The sequence below is a fragment of the Heterocephalus glaber genome, unplaced genomic scaffold (genome assembly GCF_053883595.1).
Source record: "Heterocephalus glaber isolate CG9 unplaced genomic scaffold, H.glaber_assembly_v1.0 deba00001523, whole genome shotgun sequence".
NCBI classification, from domain to species: domain Eukaryota; kingdom Metazoa; phylum Chordata; class Mammalia; order Rodentia; family Bathyergidae; genus Heterocephalus; species Heterocephalus glaber.
Window position 1 is genome coordinate 1,581,350 of NW_028258327.1, and position 17,502 is coordinate 1,598,851.

Consider the following 17,502-nt stretch of genomic DNA (forward strand, 5'->3'; position numbering starts at 1 on the left):
CCAGCTTCAGCTTACTTAAGTAGAATGATTATTACGAATGGAGCTGAGTTCTCCCTGTTCCAAAAGAGAACCGAAGTCTTATGCACACATCTGAGTATGCTAGTGAACTCTGGAGAAGGGAGGAATTTAAACTTTCATGGTTTTTTTAGACACAGGTGTTCAACTCACCATTCCTCCCTGTAGATGTAAGCAGTAGAACCTGAATCAGCTTATGTGTCTTGAGTGTGACTTGTAATAGGAGGAAGAACCTAACACACCTTGCAGGTTGGCCAGTTCGGTGTATGATTGTTATAGCTTCCACTGCTGAGTTTCACATAGTTACACTGTGAATGTTTATGATTCTTCTGATCAGGAAAAGCTGTGTGTAGAGAAGTGCTAGGAATTCGGGGCCCCACAACCCTCATGATCTCTTTGGAGCTTCAAGTCTCTGTGGCTAATGATTTTTCTGATTAGAGCCTCTGATAAAAGGAGGCAGCCTCCACATGGAGATTTCCCTTGTAGTTCTGGACTCATCATATTCTTGACATGGATACCATGTACATGGCTTTGGAAAGTTGAGCTGAGTGCCAAGCCCATGGAGGTAATGTAACTCTTCAGCCTGATTTTCCCACTTAGGAGTGGCTCAGTTAATACTTACTAGGTAGCAAGATGGAAAGGCACAGCAGTCTTGTGTGGCCAAATGGAAAATTAGCTTCAAGCATGCAATTGGCCTGACACCAGCAATATTTTAACTTCACATGATAAAATGGCACCTTTTACTCACACCCTGCTGTCTGATTCACAGAGGTTCTCTTAAACGTCTCGGCTTGATTCACTTGCTAATCAGAACCCTAATAATATCCATTAGGCAGCTATTCAGTGATTGTTCAGTCTCATTGTCAGCTGTTCACAACTAAAAATGGACATTGTTTTAACCTTATGACTCAGAATGGAAAGCATTCCTCTTAGCATCTCTACAAAATCTTATGTCTTTGCTTTCTCTGAGAGCGTTGCCTATGACCTGGTTGTTTTATCTGCCACGTGAGAAATACTAGCCAGCAGATTAAAAATACTGTTCCTTGGGTCTGTAAGCTGTGGACATGTTTGAATTGTTTGAGTTATTCATATAGATTGTAAGGGTCCTTTCTCTAATGAGAACCAGCTGGAATTAAGCTCTTCGTTTTGCTTGTACTACCCAGATTGCCACCATTGCTGCTCGGCTTTGTGTACCCACCATCACGGGCTGAGTGCAAACTAAAGAACACTATTCCTGAAATAAAGGTGACTGGCATGGCAGACTTGGGACTCCTCCCAACAAGTGGTAGTGTGTCTTGGTTAGGAAAGACATACATACATACAAAGAGTTACTCTTTATTCATTCCCGACAAATTCATTCTACCCCAATAGTGCATCTTGGAATTCTCAGTGGTGCCTAACTGCTGTTGACACATTTTCAGGTAATGAAAATGACATTTTATGCCTTTACTTGTCCATTCCAATTAGGCTACTGCTGCTGAAGCACTGTTGCCATTGGGGAAATAAACTCTACGTAAGTCTGACAATGGTGCACCTCTTACAACAGAAGCCAAGGCTGATAGTCATGGTCTTTGATGGCCCATCCGTGCTTTCCACCATGCATTAGTGTTCTATATTGTGGAGCCTTCTTAAAATCAACTCACATGTAAAACTGTACCACCTTGTCTCAGTAACTTTCCTCGTCACTGGGACAAATCCTGATACTCACAACCTAAATGAGGAGAGGGTTATTTTGGTTCACATTTTTAGTTGATGGTGAGCTGCTCCAAGGCAGGAAGAGCATGGTGGAAGGCTCTCCTGAGGAAGAAACCTGCTCACAACATGGCGGTCACTGAGCAGAGGGAGAAGGGAGCAGCCACGGAGGGAGAAACAGTATGCCGTCCAGGTCGTGCCCCCAGTAACCCACCTGAACCGGGTCACGTTTCTAATATTGCTCCATACTCCAGTCACATTCCATGAGCCCCACCTTCAAACACATGCAGCTTTGGGGCCACATTGTAGATCCAGTCCACAACCCTCCCTGACCTATTGTTGGTGTGCACACATTAGTAAGACAGTTGGTCATTGAATTCAGTTACCCAGTTTGGAATTATTCTCTTTTTGGCTGCTTTCTTAGTTACGATCAGGATGAGGGATATATAGAACTATGCTGAAATTTCAGGATATCATCCTGACCATTCCTGGATATAGTGAGAAACTGGCTCATATCACCTATTTGGAAGATGACAGCTTGGTCAAAACAGGGAGCAGGGACTCAAAGTTATTGCCACATGAATTTTCTTATTGGATTGAATTACCCTAGACTATAAAGATATTGATCATTTGGTTTAGAAAACTGCTCAGCAAGTGCTTTTATATCCTGGCTTTTCAAGCCTTCTTCCAGCATCCTTGAAACTAAGGCCCACTATTGTGTCAGCTCACAAGTACAGTAAAATCTCAGGCCTTTCACAGTTCTCAGCTTCTCAGTGTGTATGTTGAGATAAGGATGGATTGAAAAAAGTACTAGTAATGGAGAGTAGAACAGTTGTTCCCATGGATTTTCAGTATGTAGAAGTGACTGAATGATGACTCAGAGAAGCTGATGTCATTGAAGGAGACTTTTATTATGTGACATTCCCCAGAGGAGGGGACACACCATGCCATGAAGGCCCACATGGGGAAGCATCGGGTTTGGTCAAAAGGGAGGGGGGAGAGGAGGAGGAGGGGGAGGAGGAGGGGGAGGAGGGGGAGGAGGAGGAGGAGGACTGAATCAGAGCTTTTACTGGGATTTTTGTAAGAAAGACAAGACAGGGCAGGAGAAATGGCTTCCAGTGAGTTAGTTTGAGTAATTTGAATGGGCTCTGAATTAAAGGAGCGATCCCTAGGTGACTAGAACCTGGAGGTGGGTAATTTAGAGCAGGAGGAGCATTGGCTTGGGGCACAAAAAGTGGATAAAGGAGATGGGTGAGGGTGTAAGGTCTGGATTTGTTAGTTTGCATATAACAAGCACGGTTGCCTTGCATTCTCTAAGGATTAGCCAGCCCTGAAAAGGGCTGTGATAAGTGAATTCCACATAGTCAAAGAAACCAAGAAAACACAATTAACAAGAAGGTTGCTTAGGAGCCTCATGGTGATCCAAGTAGGAGGTGACACTGCTTTTGACTAGGAGGCTGCAGCAATGTGTGCACACCAGAGACAGAAGGTGAAGGCTACACCAACATCTGATGATGATCCAAGGATAGAGTTAGAAGAAAGGCAGAACTCAGGGACTCTAGTTTCTGACTTTATTTGTATGCACAACATTGGGCAGTATAGACAGGATTGGTGAGGAAGTAATGAAGAGCCTAGCACTGGGAATGTTAAAGTTTGTTATGGCAGTGAGATATTTGTATCGAGGCAGATTAGAATGTGAAGGTTTGCAACTCAAAGGATGACTCTTTCTGTTGGTGAAAATAATGGAAATATTTAGGATAGAGATATTATGGAGGTTGTGAGACTAGATGAATGGTCTAGAGAGGAAGCGTGGCCATAGTTTGAATGATTTGGGGGAAGATCGTGCATTCACCAGTATTCTCCACCTGACCTGCTTCCCTCTTTCATCACCCATTTGGCTCCTAAATGAAATTTTAGTCTTCCTAGAATGATTAAACATTAGCAAATATAATTATTTCATTAATACTATATTATACTTATAGAGCATATTATATTAGTATATATGATATAATATAGATATATATTCATATAGAGAGAGAGGGTATATTGTATTAGTTGTAGTTATGGAGTGCCATGGATATGTTTTGCTAAATATTTATTTGATAAATAGCTTCTTAGATTTTGAATTTTTTTATTCTCATGGAGTCATCATATCATTTGCCTAGTTTAGAAAGCTAATGCAGTTTTTAGTTTATTTTTAGTTTTGATTGGACATGGCCTTTTACAGACAAGATTTGAGAGCTTATTGTACATGTAGAAAATGTAAATAATTTTTTTCTCCCTTCTCTATGGCTTTTCAGTTCCTGTCAATACTATATGATGATACTTTTGTTTTTCTCTTTGTTCTTCTATGTGGGGTTAGTTTTATCTCTTAATTTTAAATATTTGTCTTTTCCAGAAAGCAATCTTATAGTTAATTAGCTAATAATAAAAAGTGCTAGGGAATGCTGTAAAAGAAGCTGCAGCTGTTTCTGAACATTGGAGCCAAATGGTCCTTGGTAGATTATTAAAAAGTGTATGAAAGAAAGTGTCAGAGTGAGCAGAAGATGTGAGGGGCAGGAAGTGTGTAGCATCCACCTTGTGCCAAGAGCTATGGAGAATGAGTAACCAAGGTGAGTATAAAGAATACATGCCTGAAACTGCAGTAAAAGATTTGTTTTCTTGATTTTAATAAGGTAGCAAGATTTCTATCAAATCTAACAGATGTCACCATGGAGTAAACTTAATCTTGTTTTGCATTTTGCTTTGAAGGATATTCAGGCATTCAGTAAATGCCACTGTAACTCCAATAATGTGCAAGTCTCTGATACTTTGTGTATTAGCTGTCAGTAGTTGATAATACCTTCATTTTTTATCAGAATGTGGAACAAGCCCTCACCCTCCTTTATTGTGCTTAAATCATTGACAGATGGAACTGCAAGGATGGTATAGTTTGTGTCTGTGACTTGTAAATAGGAACTGGAATTGTATTTACATTTCAAAGACCACTAGGGTTGAGATAATGGCTAAAAAGGATATAAAAAGGGAAATGCTGAACAAAGGCAAGGCACGGATAAGGACCAGACTGGTTTCTGGTGTTCCCCCCTGCTGGTGAGAAGAAATTTTATTATTTTATCCGAATTCTGTGTCTCTGTGTATTTCCTTCCAAGATTTCTGCAACACCTAACACTAACCATAATAACCATGCCAATAGTAAGGTACCAGAATTTCAACACTATCTGTAACCATTATCCTAGTAGGAACCCAAAAACTAACAATCATACCCTGACTAAAAAACTCAAGTATATGAATTTGAACCCTAAACCTAACCCTAACACTCTCCTATCCATAATCCAATAAACAGGTAGTTGAATTCCTACACTATCCCTAACCCTAATTCTAAAACTAATGCTAACACTGACCATAAAACACAAACTCCAATACACAGATACTTATTCTCCAAGACTATCACCCTAACTGTAACCCTAACCCTAACACTATCAATAATAGCCACACTACATTACTGATGTTCTTCAAATCCAAAAATACACCAAACCCTAACACAGTTATCCTAACCCTAACCATCACACTCACACTCCAATAATCAGGTACTTAAATTCCAACCACATCCCCAACCCTAACCCTAACCCTAACCCTAACTACCCATTGTATCCACTTTGCAATGCCGAGGCACTTGAAATCCAACATTACCTCAGCCTAACACTAAACCTAACCCTAACCACCATACTCACACTCCAATACATAGGGAGTTAAATTCCGTGATTGTAACTTACCCCAACACAAAGCTTAAACCTAAACCTAACCCTAACATTAACCCTAACATTAATCTAACCATAACACTACCAGTCATATCCACAGGGTAATATGTTCTTCAAATTCAAAAATATACCTTACCCTTTGACTAATCCTAAGCCTAACCATCATACAGTCCAGTGAGGAGGCAATTTTATTCCAATTTTATCCCTAACCCTATGCCTAACCCAAACCCTATCCTGAACCCAAAGCCTAACACTATCCATCATAGCCACACTGCAATGCTCAGGTATTTGAAATCCAACAGTGTGCCTCACCACAACACTAACCCTAACCATAATATTCATATGCATGCTATGATAATCAGGTGCATGAATTCCAGGAATATCCCTGATATTAACCATAACACTCTAATGCTTACACTAACCATGATTCCCACAGTCCAATAGGTAAGTGAAAGCCAACACTGTAACTCTTACAGTAACACAAAGCACAACCCTAAGAATCAAACCCAAACTCCAGACCTTCCAACCTCATGTTTGGTGCATGTGCTTGCCTGGCCTGCAGTCCCCTGCTCCTTCCATCCCATCAACTGTCACTTGCTCCTCGCCAGTCCCCGCTGAGGCTGCGGTAGGCAGGGGTTCCACTCTAGTCCCCAGTGGCTAGTCCAGGAGGCCCTGAGCCCCATGGGCAAGAGCGTGCACATGGCACGCTCCACAGTCAGGGTGGGCCCCATCCTGCCCTGGTCTGGCCAAGGCAGTCGCATGAGTCATGCACTCGGGTATGGGGCACCTCAGTTTGGCATGAGCCTGTGGAGAGCCCAGCAGGGATGCCTGAGCTGTGTATCTGCCTCTGCGGCTGCCTACCATCACCATGACCCATGGGAAAGTCAAGGAGGAGGGCAGCTGGAAGAAGTTCATCTGGAACTCAGAGAAGAAAGAGTTCCTGGGCTGGACCAGTGGCAGCTGACTTAAGATCCTTCTGTTCTACATGATATTTCATGGCTGCCTAGCCAGGATCTTCATTGGAGCCATCCAGGTGATACTGTTGACCATCAGTGAACTGAAGCCTACCTACCAGGACCAGGTGGCCCCAGAAGGATTAAAGCAGGTTCCTCAGATCCAAAAGACTGAAATTTCCTTTCTTCCTGCTGATCTTAAGAGCTATGAGGCCCATATGCTGAACATAGTTAGGTTCCTGGGCAAGTACAAAGAAACGGCCCAGAAGGATGACATGCTTTTCTAGGATTGTGGCACTGTTCCCAGTGAACCCAAAGAACGAGGAGACTTTAACCATGAATGAGGTCAGCAAAAGGTCTGCAGGTTCAGGCTCGATTGGCTGGGAAACTGCAGGATGAAAGTTATGGCTACAAAGAAGGCAAACCCTGCATCATCATAAAGCTCAATCGAGTTCTGGGCTTCAAACCAGAACCTCCCAAGAATGAGTCCTTGGAGTCTGTGGGGACTTACACCAGGGCAAGGTACAACCGGTACCTTCTGCCTGTTCAGTGCAAGCAAGAAGATAAGGATAAAATTGGAACTGTGGAATAATTCGGAATGGGCAGATACACTGTTTTCTTGTGCGGTATTGTCCCTACTATGGCAAATTCCAAGTATCTGCAGCCCCTGCTGGCCATACGGTTCACCAACCTCACCATGGACACTGAGGTTCACATTGAGTGTAAGGCATATGGTGAGAACATTGGGTACAGTGAGAAAGACCATTGTCAGGCATGCTTTGATGTAAAAATTGAAGTTAAGAGCTGATCACATGCACAGATCCTCCCCACTAGCCATTTAATAAGTTAAAAAATTACAAAAACAAAAAAACTACTAGTCTTGAACAAACTCATATTTATGGGACCTACACTTAATTTATATGCTTTACACTAGCGTTCTGCATTTAATAGGTTGGAATGTAAATTTAAAGTGTAGCAAAAGCAACAAAATATTTACTGTAAAAGACAAAAAATAAAAATTGAGCCTTGGGATGTGCCCATTTTTACTGTAAATTATGATTCCATAACTGACTTGTAGTGAGCAGTGTTTCCGGCCCCTAAGTATTGCTGTCATGTGTATTTTATTTAGTGTACAGCACTATAGGTGCATACTCTGGTCATTTTTCAAGCATGTTTTATCATATCTATTTTCTACTTTATGTGAACAAGGTTTGCTGTCCAAGGTGTAAATATTCAATGGGACTAAAACTGGCAAGGTACTTTTTTTTTTTTTTTTCGTTTTTTTGTTTGGCTGTTTCAAAGATAATGGCCCATCAATGAGCATTTTTAACACACTCCATTGTCTCTCCCTGTGATATTAGGTATTACTTTTTTTTCCCTGGGGCTTGGGGGGTGGGCTGTCATGGGGGAACTGCCCTTTAAATTTTAAGTGACACTACAGAAAAACACAAAAAATGTGATGGGTTGTGTTGTGCTTTGTACTGAATGCTGTCTTGACATCTCTTCCCTGGTCCTCCAGTGTGTTCTGAAGCTGGGTCTGAGATCTGGCTCCATCTATCACTTTGGTTAGTGACAGGGCTAATTAGTTTGCTTTGTACATTTTCTTTTCCTTTTTTCCTTTCTTTGGAGGCATCACATGCTGGTATTGTGTCTTCATGAATGTTTTAACCATTTTCATGGTGGAAAAATTTTATATTTATGCAGTTGTACAATTTTATTTTTTCTGCAAGAAAAAGTGTATTGTATGAAATAAACCAAAGTCACTTGTTTGAAAATAAATCTTTATTTTGAACTTTGTAAAAATGCAGTACCCCACAGACTGGTGTTAAATGTTGTCTACAGTGAAAATCCATGTTCTAACATATGTAATAATTGCCAGGAGTACAGTGCTCTTGTGGATCTTGTATGAGTCAGGTTAAAACAATGGACAGTAAAATAATAAATGCACACACACACACGCGCACACACACACACACAAAGAATCAAACCAAATTCAAAAACGGAGGTACATGAATTTAAATCCTAAACCAAACCCTAATCCTAACCCTAACCCTACCTCTAACCCACATACCCACAATACAATATCCACGCACTTATGTTTCTACACTACCACTAATCCTAATCCTAAAACTGTTAACTCTAACTTTCAAAACCACACTTCAATACACAGATTCTTAAATTCTGAAACTATTCCTAACCTGAAAACTAACAATAATGCTAACCCTAACCCTACCAACCATAGCTACATTGAAATGCTCATATATTGAAATCCAACCTGATACCGATCTGTAACACTAACCCTAACCCTGACTATCATGCTCACACTCAGATAATCAGGTACTTGAATTTCAACACTATCCTCAACCCTAACACTGACCCTAACACTAACCATAATACCCATATGCCAACATTCAAGTACCAGATTTCCATCACTATATGTAACTCTTACCTTAACACAAACCCAAAACTAACATTCATATCCACACTGCAAAACTCAGGTATATGAATTTCAACCCAAAACCTAACCCTAAACTTAACCCTGAGACTAACCATTATATCCACGATCCAACACACAGGTAGTTGAATTCCTACACTATTCCAAAAACTAATGCTAATACCAACTATCAGACCAATGTTCCAATAAACAGGCACTTAAATTCCAAGAATATCACTTACCCCAACCTTAACCTCAACCTGAACCCTAACCCTAACCCTAAAGCTAATAGTATCAATAATAGTCACATTGCACTACACAGTTTCTTCAAATCCAAAAATGTACCTAACAGTAAAACTAGTCCTACCTCTAACCATCATACGCACACTCCAGTAATCAACTTGAATTCCAGCCATATCCTGAAACCTAACCCTACACCTAACTCTACCCCTAACACTACTCATCATAGCCACATTGAAATGCTCTGATACTTGAAATCCAACACTGTACCTCACCCTAACACTAAACCTAACATTAACATTCATACTCAAACTACAATAATAAGGTACTTGAATTCCAACCTATTCCCTTGCCCTATCTCTAACCCTAACCCTAGCCCTAATACTAAACATATTTCACACACTCCAATAGTCAGATACCTGCATTATGACACTATCTGTAACCCTTACCCTAACACTAACCCAAAAACTAACAAACCCCCACTCAAAACTCAGGTAGATGAATTTGAACTCTAAACCTAACCCTAAACCTAACCCTAATCCTAACTCTAACCCTCATACCCACAATCCAATACCCAGGTACTTGTATTTCTACACTATCCCTAACCCAAATCCTAAAACTAACATTAACAGTAACTTTTAGATCAACACAGAGATGCTTAAATTCTGACACTATTCCTAAATGGAACCCTAAATCTGATCCTAACCCTAACACTAGCAGGCTTAACCATACTGAAATGCTTATGTATTGAAACCCAACAGGATAAAAATCCATAACACTAATCATAACCCTTACCATCATGGTCACACTCAAATCATGAGGTACTTGAATCCCAAAACTATCCTTAACCTTAACACTGACCCTATCACTAACCATAATAACCACACTTCAATAATTAGTTACCTGAATTTCAACACTATCTGTAATCCTTACCCTAACACTAACCCAAAAACTAACATTCATACCCACACTTCAAAACTCAGGTATATGTATTTGAATCCTAAATGTGACCCTGAACCTAACTCTAACCAAAACCCTAACCCTAACTCTACCGAACATAGCCACATTGCAATGCTCAAGTACTTGAAATCCCACACAGTACCTCACCTGAACACTAAACCTGACCCTAACCATTATATAGGGACTTAAATTCCAAGACTATGAATTCCTAACCCTGAACCCAACACCAACCATAACCCAAAAGCTAACACTAAATCTACAACTCATATACACAGGGTAATATTCAGGTTCTTCAAATCCAAAACTATATGTAACCTTTAAACTAATCCTAATCCCTAACCATCATACTCACACTCCAATAATCAGGTAATTGTATTCCAACCATATCCCTAACCCTCAGGCTAACCCCAACCCTAACCTGAACCAAAAACCTAAAACTACCTGTCATAGAAACATTGTAATGCTCAGCTAATTGAAATTGAACAATGTACCTCACAATAACACTAAGTCTAATCCTAGTGTTCATATTTACACTAAAATAATCAGGTACTTGATATTCCACCATATTCCTAACCCTAAAAGCCCTAACCCTATGCATCATAGCCACATTGCATGATCAGGTAATTTAAATCCAACATTTTACCTCACCCTAACTCTAAACCTGTTACTAACATTCATACTCATACTACAAAAATTAGGTACGTGAATTCTACCTAGATCCTTTACCGTATCTCTAACCTTAACCCTCACCATAACTCTAACACTAAACATAATTCACACACTCCAATAGGCAGGTACATAAATTCCAACACTATTTGTAAGCCTTATCCTGACAGGACCTCAAAAACGAACATTCATATCCACACTCAAATACTCAGGTAAATGAATTTGAACCATAAACCTAAGCCTGACCCTAACCATCATGTTCGAAATCCAATACAGAGGTAGTTGAATTCCTACACTATCTCTAAACCTAACTGTAAACAGTGTTAATACAAAACATCAAACACACACTCCAATTTTGAAACCAAACACTAACCCTTACCCTAACTTTAACATTACTGGTCATAGCCACATTGCAATGCTCAGGTATTTGAATCCAACACTTTACATCACTGTAACACTAAACCTAACCCTAACCACCGTATTGACTCCAATACATATGGTGTTAAATTCCAAGGCTATCACTTACCCCAACACTAACCCTAACCCTAACCCTAACCCAAATACAAACAATACCTGTCATAGCCACACTGCAATGCTCAGGTACTTAAAAATCCAAATAACACTCACCTTAAGCATAATCTTCCTATTCAACACCACAAGAAATCAGGTACTTGAATTACAACCATATCCCAAACCCTAACCCTAACCCTAACACAAACCATGATTTCCACACTCCAATAGGTATATGAATGTCAACACTATTCAAAGCCCTTACAATAACAGGAATACTAAGCCTAACAATCACACTCAAACTCCAAAGCCAATTCACATGAATTTGAACCCTAAAAATAACCTTAAACATAATCCTAACTGTAACCCTCATACCCACAATCTAATACCCAAGTACTTGTATTTCTACGCTATCCCTAACCCTAATGCTAAAACTGACATTTACACTAACTTTCAAAACCATACTACTACAATACTAGGATTTTTAAATCCTGACACTATTCCTGAACTGCACCTTTAATATAACCCTAAACCTAACCCTATCCCTAAATGCTAGCAGTCTTAGCCACACTAAAATTCTCTGTATTGAAATCCAACAGGATACCAATCCCTAACACTAATCATAACCCTTACTATCATGCTCACACTCAAATAACCAGGTAGTTGAATTCCACCACCAACCTTAACCCTAACACTGACCCTGTCACTAACCATAACACCCCCACTTCAATAATCAGGGACCTGAATTTAAACACCATCTGTAACCTTTACACTAACATGAACCCAAAAACTAACATTCATACTCACACTTCAAAACTCAGGGGCTGGGGATTTAGTTCAGTGGTTCCACCACCTGCCTTGCAAGCACAAGGTTCTGAGTTTGACCCCTGGTACCAAACAAAACAAAACAAAAAAACCAAAAAAAACCCCTCAGGTATATGAATTTGAACCCTGAACCTAACCCTAACCCTAACCATCATATCCATTAATACACTACAGAGGTAGTTGAATTCTGACACAATCCCTAAACCTAACCCTAAAACTAAAGCGAATAGTAACAATCAAACCCACACCCCAATCACAGGTACTTCAATTGTAAGACTATCACTTACCCCAAACATAACGCTGTCTAAAACTCTAAACCTAACACTATCAGTAATAGCCACAATTCATTACTGAGGACCTTCAAATCTAAACGTATACCTAACCCTAACACTAATCCTAACCCTAACCATCACACTCATACTTCAATAATCAGGTACTTGAATTTCAAGATCTCTTACCCTAACACTAACCCTAAACCTAATGCTCACCGTAACACTAAGCATAATCCACACCCTCCAGTAGTAAGCTGCCTAAATTTGATCAGTATCTTTAACCCTAACCCTAACATGAACTCAAAAACTAACATTCATATCAACACTCCAAAACTCAGGTACATGAATTTGAACCCTAAACCTGACTCTGATCATCATATTCACACTCTAATTTATAGAAACTTAAATCCAAGACTATTACTGGCACCAACACCAACCCTAAACCTAAGGCCTAACCCTAATGCTAACCCTAGCCCTAGAAATAATACTAACAGTCGTATGCACAGGGTGGTAATACTAAGGTTATCCAAATAAAAAAAAATACCTAACCCCTTAAGTAGTCCTAACCGTAACCATCATACTCACATGCCAATAATCAGGAATTTGAATTTCAACCATGTCCCTAACCCTTACCATAACCCCAATATTACCCCAAACCCAAACCATAACACTACGCATCATAGCTGCACTCCAAAGCTCAGGTACTTGAAATCCAACAACGTGCCTCCCCATAATACTAACCCTAACCCTAATCTTCATACTCACACTACAACCATCAGGTACTTGAATTCTAAATATATCCATAACCATAAACTTAACACTAACCCAAAAACTAACCATGATACCCACACTGCAATATTCAGGTATGTGAATGCCAACACTATATTAAACTCTTACAATAACACAAACCCTAAGCCCAACAATAAAACCCAAACTCCAAAGCTGAGGCACATGAATTTGAATCCTAAACCTCAGCCTAAAACTAACCCTTACCCTAACTCTAACCCTCATAGCCACAATCCAATATCAAGGTACTTGGATTTCAACACTATCTCCAACCATAATCCTAAAACTAAATTAACACTAAATTTCAAAACCATATTCCAAAAGACAGATTCTTAAAATTTTTTTGTACCAGGATCTAACTCAAAACCTTGTGCTTGCGAGGATTAAATTCTGACACTATTCCTACACCTAACCCTAACCTTAACCCTAACACTAGCAAATATAGCCACACTGAAATGCTTACTTACTGAAATCCAACAAGACACCAATCACTAACACTAACCCTAACTCTGACCATCATGCTCACACTCAAATAATCAGGTACTTTAATTCCAACACTATCCTTAACACTAACACTGACCCTAACATTAACAGTAATAGCCATACCCAAATACTCAAGTACCTGAATTCCAACACTATCTGTAAGCCATATCCTAACACAGACCCAAAACCTAACATTCACACCCACACTCCAAACCTCAGGTATATGAATTTGAACACTGAATGTAACCCTAAACCTAACCCTAACCATAACCAGCATGTCCACAATCTAATACACAGGTAGTCGAATTTGTACACTAGCCCTTACATCAAGCCTAAAACCAATGCTAATATTGTCAAACTCACCCGAATAACAGGTACTTAAATTCCAAGATTATCAGGTACCATAACCCGAACCTTAACCCTAACCCTAACACTATCAGTAATAGCCACAGTGCATTGCTGAAGATCTTCAAATCCAACAGTATACCTAACCCTAACACTAATCCTAACCCTACCCATCACAGTCACACTCCAATATCAGGTACTTGAATTCCAATCATATCCTGAACCCCAAACCTAACCCTAACCCTAATTCTAACACTACACATCGTAGCCACATTGCAATGCTCAGGTACTTGAAATCCAACAGTGTACCTCACCCTAAAATTAAATCTACCCCTAAGCATCATACTCACATACGGACTTAAATTCCAAGACTATCACTTACCCCAACATCAACCCTAACCCTAACCCTATCACTAACTCTAGCCCTAACACTCTAGTCAGGTATCTGAATGCCAGTACTATCTGAAACTCTTACAAGAACATGAACCCTAACCTTAGCAATCAAACCTACACTCCAAAACTGAGGTACATGTATTTGAACCCTAAGCCTAACCCTAAACATAGCCCTAACCCTATCACCCTCATATCCACAGCCAGTAGCCAGGTACTTGTATTTTACACTATCCCTAACCCCATTCCTAAAACCGTTAACACTGACTTTCAAAACCACACGAATACACAGATTCTGAAATTCTGATATCACTCCTAACCCTAACCTTAACCCTAACCCTGTCACTACCTGTCATAGCCACACTGAATTGCTCACATATTGAAATCCAACAGGATACCCACCCCTAACATGAAAGATAACCCTGAGCATCATGCTCACATTCAAATAATCAGGTACTTGAATTCCTACACTATCCTTAACCCTAACACTGACACTAACACTAACACTAACCATAATACCCACACTTCAATAGTCTGTTAACTGAATTCCAACACTATTTGTAACTTTTACCCTAAGATGAAACCCAAAAGTAACATTCATACCCACACTCAAAAACTCAGGTATATGGCTTTGAACCCTAAAGCTAACTCTAAAGCTAACCCTAATCCTAACCATCATATCCACAATCCAATACATAGGTAGTTGAATTCCTACACTATCCCTAACCCTAACTGTAAAACTAACTCTAATACTAACCATCAAATCCACACTCCAATACAAAGGTACTCAAAGTCCAAGACTGTTGCTTACCCCAACAATAACCCTAACCCTAACACTAAACTTAAAACTACCAGTAATAGCCATCCTGAAATACTCAGGTTCTTCAAATGCAAAAATATACCCAACTGTAACACTCACCCTAACCCTAAGCATCCATACTCACACAACAATAATCAGTTACTTGAATTCCAACCATATCCCCAACCCTAACCCTAACCCTAACACTAATACTAACCATCATAAGCACATAACAATGCTCAGGTTCTTGAAATACAACATAGTAACTCACCCTAACACCACACCTAACACTAACATTTGTACTCAAACTTAAATAATCAGGTACTTGAAATCCAAACAGACCCCTTACCCTAACTCTAACCTTAACCATAAATCTAACCCTAATACTAAACATGCTTTACATACTCCAATAGTCTGGTTCCAGAATTCCAACACCATCTGTTACACTTACCCTAACATGATCTCAAAAACAAATATTCATATCTACAATCCAGAACTCAGCTACAAAAATTTAAACCCTATAACGAACCTGAAACCTAACCATAATAATCACACTCACACTCCAATCCATAGAAACTTAAATTCCAAGACTATAACTTAAACCAAAAGCAAGCCCTAACTGTAATCCTAACCCAAACCCTAGCCTTAACACTACCAGTCAGATCCACAGGGTAATACTAAGGTTCTCAAAATAAAAAAAAAATACCTTATTCTTAAAGTAATCTTAACCCTAACCATCATACTCACAGTCCAATAAACAGGTAATTAATTGTATTCCAACCACGTCCCTAACTTCTAAGGCTAAACCCAACACAGACCTAAATTGAAACCCTAACACTACCCATCATAGCCACACTGCAATGCTCAGGTACTTGAAATCCAAAAATGTACTTCATCATAACACTAACCCAAAGCAAAATCTTCGCACTCACACTACAACAAATCAGGTACTTGAATTCCAGCCATATCCCTAACCCTAACCCTAACCCTAACACGACCAGTCATAGCCACATTTCAATGCTCTGATACTTGAAATCCAACACTGCACCTCACTCTAACGTGAAAACTAACACTAACCTTCATACTCAAACTACAATAATCAGGTACTTGAATTCCAACCTGATCCCTTACCATATCTCTAATCCCAAGCCTAATCCTAATGCTAAGCCTAACCCTAACATTAAACATAATTTACACATTCCAATTGTCAGGTACCTGTATTATGACACTATCTGTAACCCTTAGTCTAACATTATCCCCAAAACTAACAAACCCACACTCAAAGCTCAGTAGATGAATTTGAACCCTAAACCTAACCCTTCCCCTAACTCTAACCCTCATACCCACAGTCCAGTACCCAGGTACTTGTATTTCTATACTATCCCTAACCCTAATTTTAAAACTAGTGTTAACACTAACTTTAAAATCCACGTTTCAACAGAGAGATGCTTAAATTCTGACACTATGCCTAAACCAAACCTTAAATCTAACCCTAACCCAAAACCTAACCCTAACACTAGAACTAGTAGGCTTAGTCACACTGAAATGCACATGTATTGAAATCCAACAGGATACCAACCATGAACACTAATAACCCTTACCATCATGCTCACAATCAGTGAAACACTTGAATTCCAACACTATCCTTAACCCTAACACAGATCCTATCACTAACCATAATACCCACACTTCAATAATCAGGTACTTGAGGGGCCGAGGATTTAGCTCAGTGGTTTTGCTGCCTGCTGCGCAAGCACAAGGACCTGAGTTCAATCCCCAGTACCAAAAAAAAAAAAAAAAAATCAGGTACTTGAATTTCAAAACTATCTGTACCCCTTACCCTAACACAAACCCCCAAAATAACATTCATACCCACACTTCAAAACTCTGATATAGGAGGGACCAGGGATTTAGCTCAGTGGTTCCACCACCTGCCTCACAAGCGCAAGGAGCCAAGTTTGATCCCTAGTACCAAAAAACCAAAAAAACCCAAACAAAAACAATAAATAAAACTCAGATATAGGAATTTGAACCCTAAACATAAACCTGAACCTAACCCTGATCCTAACCATCATATCCACAATCCAATACACAGTTATTGTATTCCTACACTAACCCTAACTCTAAGCCTAAAACCAAGGCTACTATGAACCATCAAACCTACACTCCAGTACACACATACAATTCTAAGACTGCCGTGTACCACAACCTTGAACCCTAACCCTTAACCCTAACTTTAACACTATCAATAATATAAAAAATGCATTACTGAGGTTCTTCAAATCCAGAGATATACCTAACCCTAAAACCAAATCGAACCCTAACCATCATACTAACACTACAATAATCAGATACTTGAATTCCAACTCGATCT

The 17,502-nt window shown here is 39.6% G+C and overlaps 1 pseudogene; it reads left to right on the forward strand.

Annotated features, from left to right (window-relative positions):
• Positions 1-2,745: 2,745 nt before the first annotated feature.
• Positions 2,746-9,875, forward strand: LOC147824929 (sodium/potassium-transporting ATPase subunit beta-1 pseudogene; annotated as a pseudogene).
• Positions 9,876-17,502: the final 7,627 nt, after the last annotated feature.